This window comes from Pediculus humanus, genomic scaffold, assembly GCF_000006295.1.
Source record: "Pediculus humanus corporis 1103172108298 genomic scaffold, whole genome shotgun sequence".
Taxonomy (NCBI): Eukaryota; Metazoa; Arthropoda; class Insecta; order Psocodea; family Pediculidae; genus Pediculus; species Pediculus humanus.
This window is the reverse complement of record NW_002987867.1, coordinates 284,140-290,139: the sequence shown is the minus strand read 5'-3', so window position 1 is coordinate 290,139 and position 6,000 is coordinate 284,140.

Here is a 6,000-nt window from a genome sequence, read left to right as displayed (position 1 = left end):
ACAACAAACGACGATGATAAGCGCGACAAACGAACGAACAAACGCACATAAATAAATTTGGCTTTGTTTTTATTATAAACAAACGTTTACGTAATACGTGAATGACGTCGTATTATCTATGACGTATCGATGATATGACAAATTATTTTATTATTGTTTATGTATATGACGTCATTAAATGCAGACAAAAGACAATATAAACGTTCGCGAAAGGAAAATGGTTGGATTTTCGAACGTGGCAGAAGATGGTTATGGTAGAGGAGGGGGGTAGAGGTGAGAGATGGGTAGAGAGGACGGAGGAGGATGAGAAGGAGGACGAGGAGGAGGGTTTCCGGTTATAAAATGAATTCATTTTGATTTCAAGGTACGATTTAAAAAAAAAAAAAAATAATCCGAGGTGTTTTTTTTTTTTTTCTGTCTCCACGACGGTTCTCAATCGTGAGGTATCAAGCGGCGACTCTAGTTTTCATTAATCATGTCGTCTCTGATACGTTTTTAACATTTTTTAATTTTTTTTTTTTCTTTTTCTTTTCAGGTAAGAGAGAGAAATTTAATTTTTTTTTTGTTTTTGTCATCATCGTCGTCGTAGTTCTATCTATCTTGTCGCGCAACGGTTATAATCTTTGACATCGTGACCTTAATTATCACCCAGAGAGAGAGAGAGAGAGGAAAAAAAAAAAAATTTTTTTTTTATTTTGTACGAGAAGAAACGTGTGTGTCAACAGGTTCGATTTTAAATTTTATCATTATGGGGCGGATATTTTTTAAAAAATTTTAAAACCTCAGGTACGTGTATTAAATTAAAATTTTTTTTTTTATTGTTTATTAATTCTGGAATAGAATTTCGAGATTAAAATTTAAACAAATAAAAAAAAAAAAAAAAAAAAAAATTGCCACATACTGTGAATGGCATCCGGTAAAGAATTTTTGACGTGGTTTTTATTTAGCTTCCGATTATTTATTAATATATATATAATAATAATAATAACTCGAACTGTCCAGAAAAAAACGTGACTCAAAAAAAAATTTTGTTTCTCTAATGCCACGTTTCCCATCATTTTTGCCGAAAATTAACCTCCTTATTTCCTGACACATTCGATTTCAAGGAGGTTTCAGTCACCTGATAAAAACCTGGTTAGTTAGTCAGTAACCAAAAAAAAAAAAAATTGTTTTTAGTTTTTTTCTTCTCTTCTCTCCTCCCCTCTCCTTTCCTCCCCTCCTCCCTCTCTTGTTTCTTTTTCGATTCCGGAAAGCTTTTTTTCGGTTTTTCTTTTTTTTTTTTTGCAAAAAGAAATTCTTTAACCCATTTATAAAATGGTTTTTATTTCGATCATAACCGTATAGTGAGGAAAAATGGGAAAATTGGGAAAACTGGGAAAACTGGAGTGATTTTGGACATAAACTCAAAGTGATTCGATTATTAAATATCAAAATTTTCTTTCTCTGCGGTGTTCTCGACGCAACTTTTTTTTTTTTTTTAAGCTTCGGATAATTTTTTTTTTTTTTTGTATATATCGATCATTCGTTTATCGATGGATTAATCGATCGATCGATTTGATTTAATTAATAATTATAATACCAACTTTAAAAAAAAAAAAAAAAACAAAACAAAATCAAATGATAAACGATGAGTTGGGTCTCAAACGTCGTATTAATTAAAACGTTTTTTTTTTTTTTTCATCCACGCGGGGAATATTTTTTTTTTTTTTCAATGTTGGTAAATCTGTGTTTTTTTAAATTTTTTAACGTTGTACGAACTGATTCGGATCATTTTCTCTCCGTGGAAATTTTTCGGTAAAAGGGCAAACACCCGAAAAAAAAAATTAAGAAGAAGAAGAAAGAGGAAAGGTCGGACGGAAGGGGGCAGGAGGGAGGGGGGTTACGATTTGCAAAACGTTGTTAAATTGGTAGCCCTGAATCACGCAACGATATATATGAAATGTAGAATGTCTTAACAAAAAAATAATTAATTAAATTCAATTGATTGTAAAACGTTGTTTAAAACCGCAATTGGGGGTCTTATTACTTTGAAATCGGTAGCTCTTTTCAGGTTTCGTTTCCATCCAGTTTTTATTCATATTTTGCTTTGTTTATTCGTCGGCAAATTAAAATTATTATTATTATTATTTATGGTCACGAATGCCCCCCTTTTTCTTTTTTTTTCTATAAGATTCTTCTCTTCGAATTCCTCATTAATTACGGTTTTTTTTTTTGAATCGAGTTCGAATAAGGTTTTAATATTAAATTTTTTTTTTTTTTTTGAAAATTCTTTGAGGGGGGCTCCCCATTAAAATATGATAAATCTCTATCTCTCTGTCTCTCTCTCTCGTTTGTTTGTTTGTCTCATTTATACATTAAAAAAAAAATGAGTCAGAAAAAATTTTTTTTTTTTTTGTTAAAAATTTTTGGTTTAATTGAAAAAAAAGAAATGTATAACGACTTTTAAAACTAAAAATTATTTTTAAAAAATTCGTGGCAGGAGAAAAATAAAAATCTTTTCCAGGCGGGGAGAAAAAGGGGGAAAGAAATTCGAAAAATATTCGGACGAAATTTTTTTTATTTATCCGACAGATAGATAATTAAAAATTACAAATTTGCGTTTAGTTGTTTCACGTGACCAAAAATAACCGTGGCAGAAGATAATATAAAAATAAAAAATAAAAAAGCTTATCCAATTATGTTAAAAATTTATTTCGAGACGTGGCAGAAAGTAGCGAACCACTTGAAAGGGTTGAATTTTATTCCAGAAAAAATATTAGCCCTTGACGCACACGTGAAATAACAATAATATTATTATTATTATTATAACGGCACGTGTGATAAAAATTAAACGTGTCACGAGTGAAAAAACAAAAAAAATTATGCAACAACATTAATATATAAATAAATAAATAAAATGGCTTAAGGTTTTTAAAAATCGATAATCAATTTATTATTAATTATACTAGTCTATAATTACAATTATTATTATAAATTCATTTAATTTATCCAACAAAATGTCAACAACAACAAACAACCAAATTGTTTGAAAAATTCGAACGAACGACGTTAATTAATACAAAAAAAAAAAAAAAATTTTCCGTTTTGTTCTTTTTATAAATAATAATAATAATAATAAAACGTCGGCGATTCGGCGTTGCTTGCGGTGACCGTAGTAGTCAGAAGTGGTTTTTCCTTGTGGTAAAAGTGGTAGCAATATTATAATTGTCACGCGTGGCAATAACGCGGACTTTAATTAACAAAAACACACTCGTCCGACCCTTTTGTGATGTCACGTGACAACAACAACAACAACAAAAAGTTTTTTTTTTTTATTTAAAAATTAAATAAAAATCGATTATTCGGTCCCTCGAGCAAAGAAAGGAACAACGAGTACAACAACAACCTGAAATCGTTTTTGAAGACGTGAAGGAATGCGCGTGCGTACGAACGAACGAACGCGTGCGAAAAACGAACGCGTGCGAAAAACGAACGCGTGTATTGATGATAATAAACCCTAAGGATAGATAACGGTCGTTTTCGTTTGATGCGGTGGCGGCGTGGGGGGGGGAATGAAAATAGAGGAGGAATGGTGGGAGAGGGAGGAAAAATAGGAAAACAAAAAATTTTTTAAAATCTTATACGAATATTGTTTATATGACGTCAACGTCACGGAGGATGCGCGTTCAGAAATTTAATTTTTTTTTCCTCCCTCCTCCCTCTCTCTTCCACACGTTTAAATTTAAAAGCGAATTTCGTATAAGAAACAAACAAACAAACGAACGAACGAACGAACGCGAATTAAAATTAATTTAAAATTAAAAAAATGGACGCAAAATAATAATAATAATAATATTTATTAATTTATTTATATATTTTCTTTATACATAATTAATTTTCATTAATTAATCAAAACAAAAAAAAAAAAAGAAATTTATTTACTCTATGGATTCTTTCATTTTATTTATTTATTTAAGTACAATTTTTATAATCAAACAAATTTTCATCTATATATATATATATATAATATATTTATATTTATTTATTTAATCCGCTCATGATATTTTTTTTTCTTATGTACATAAAAAGAAATTTTAATAATAATAATTCGAAGTGATAATGACAATAATAATAATAATTACAACTTTATATTTTTGTGTATTTTTTTTTTTTTTTAAATTTTTTTTAGTTTTGCACTTTTCCCCTCGGGTTGTTTGTTATACAATAATGATAAAAATTAATAATAATGATAATGATGATAATAATAATAATAAGCTCGTGTGTGTGTGAAAAAAAAATTAATAATAATAATAAGGATGATGATGATGTTAATAATAATTTTCTTTTTTTTTTGTTTGTTTTTCCGTCGTCATTTTCGTCATCGTTATCATTATCATTATTATTATTATTATTATTATTATTATTATCATTACGTAATCATTCATCATCGTAATAAAAACAAAATTTTTTATAAATCCGCAGCGTTTTTTTTTTTTTTTCACTTCGCGGCGTTTTTTTTTAATTTCCGAGTGAAATAATTAACAACAAATCACTGGGTGATGGTTTTCTCCTTTTTCTTCTTCTTTTTCTTCATCATTTCTTCTTTTTTTTTTTTTTGATCGGCGATCATCGTGGTCACGTTGGAAAACTTCTTGTGAATAAAAAAAAAAAAAAAAAAGAAAATGGTTTGCAGCCCTGTTTTCATCACCATCATCATCATCATTAGTAACATCATCACAATTCTCTCTCGAACGATGAATACCTGAAAGCAAAAAAAAAAAAAAAAAAAAAAATTTTAATATTTTCATTCACTTTTTCTCACTTTACTGTGTTGATGAACGTGCTTTAACGCTAATCGATCCAATCAATCAATCAATCAATCATTCTTTTTTTTTAAAAATCTATTTCGATGTTGTGATTGTACGTCATTAATACGATTTTTATTATTTGTTAGTTTTATATTATTTTCACGTTTTGAATGAATCGTGTCATTAGAATTATGCCGATGAAAAAAATTTACATTGTTTCCAAATTTTTCCTTTTAATAAGGTCTAGGAATAATAATAATAATAATGATAATGATAATGAGTACGTAGAAAACAACAACAATAAAAAGAAAAAAATTTACGTTTAAATGATGCAAATAAAAAAAAAATTTATCCCCCCTCCCTCTCCCCCCGATTTAAATCTTTGAACGATAATAATATTTTCGAAACTTAAAAATTCATTCATTCATTCATTCATTCATTAGAAAACAACTTTGAAAAAAAAAAAAAAAAAAAAAAAGAATAATAAAATAAAACTAATCGTTCGACTCCATCTTAAAAAAAAAAAAAAAAAAAAAAAAAAAGAAACTTTTTTTATAACGAAATAAAAAATCATCATTATTAGGAGAAAAAAAGTCATTAGAGGTTTCAGTTAGAACTGAAATAATTTTGGAGAGGGAAGGGGATGATGATGATGATGGAACTGGAGAAAAAAATTCATTCATAAGTTTTTTTTTTTTTAACTGGAAAAATATATACAGGTATCATTTGTTTTTATTTCGGTATCAAGATTTAAAAAAAAAAAAAAGAAAAAAATCGAAGAAATTTTTCCTTTCGAAATGACCTTTCCCCCCTCTCCTCTCTTTTAAATTATCTTTCATCGTGACCCCCTGTTTCCTCCCCTTCCTCTTTTCACTCTCCAAGACATGGATAATTTTTTAAGAGTTTACACCCGACGCCACCCCCTCCAAAAAAAAAATTTTATTAATTACACAACGAATTTTTATTCTTTTCTCTCTCTCTCTCTTTGTACCCCCTTCTTCCTTTCTCCCTTCCTCTCATTCTCTCTCTCTCTTTCTTTTTACATATATAAATAAGTTTTAAAAAAAAAAGAAAAAGTTTTGTTACGATAAAGAAAAACCACATGTTTTTTTTTTTTCTATTTTATAATCCGGAACGTCGATTTATTTTCTTCCGGTTAAAATTTCACTTTTTTTTACCTTTTTCCTCCCCCTACCACTCTCCTCCCTTCCAC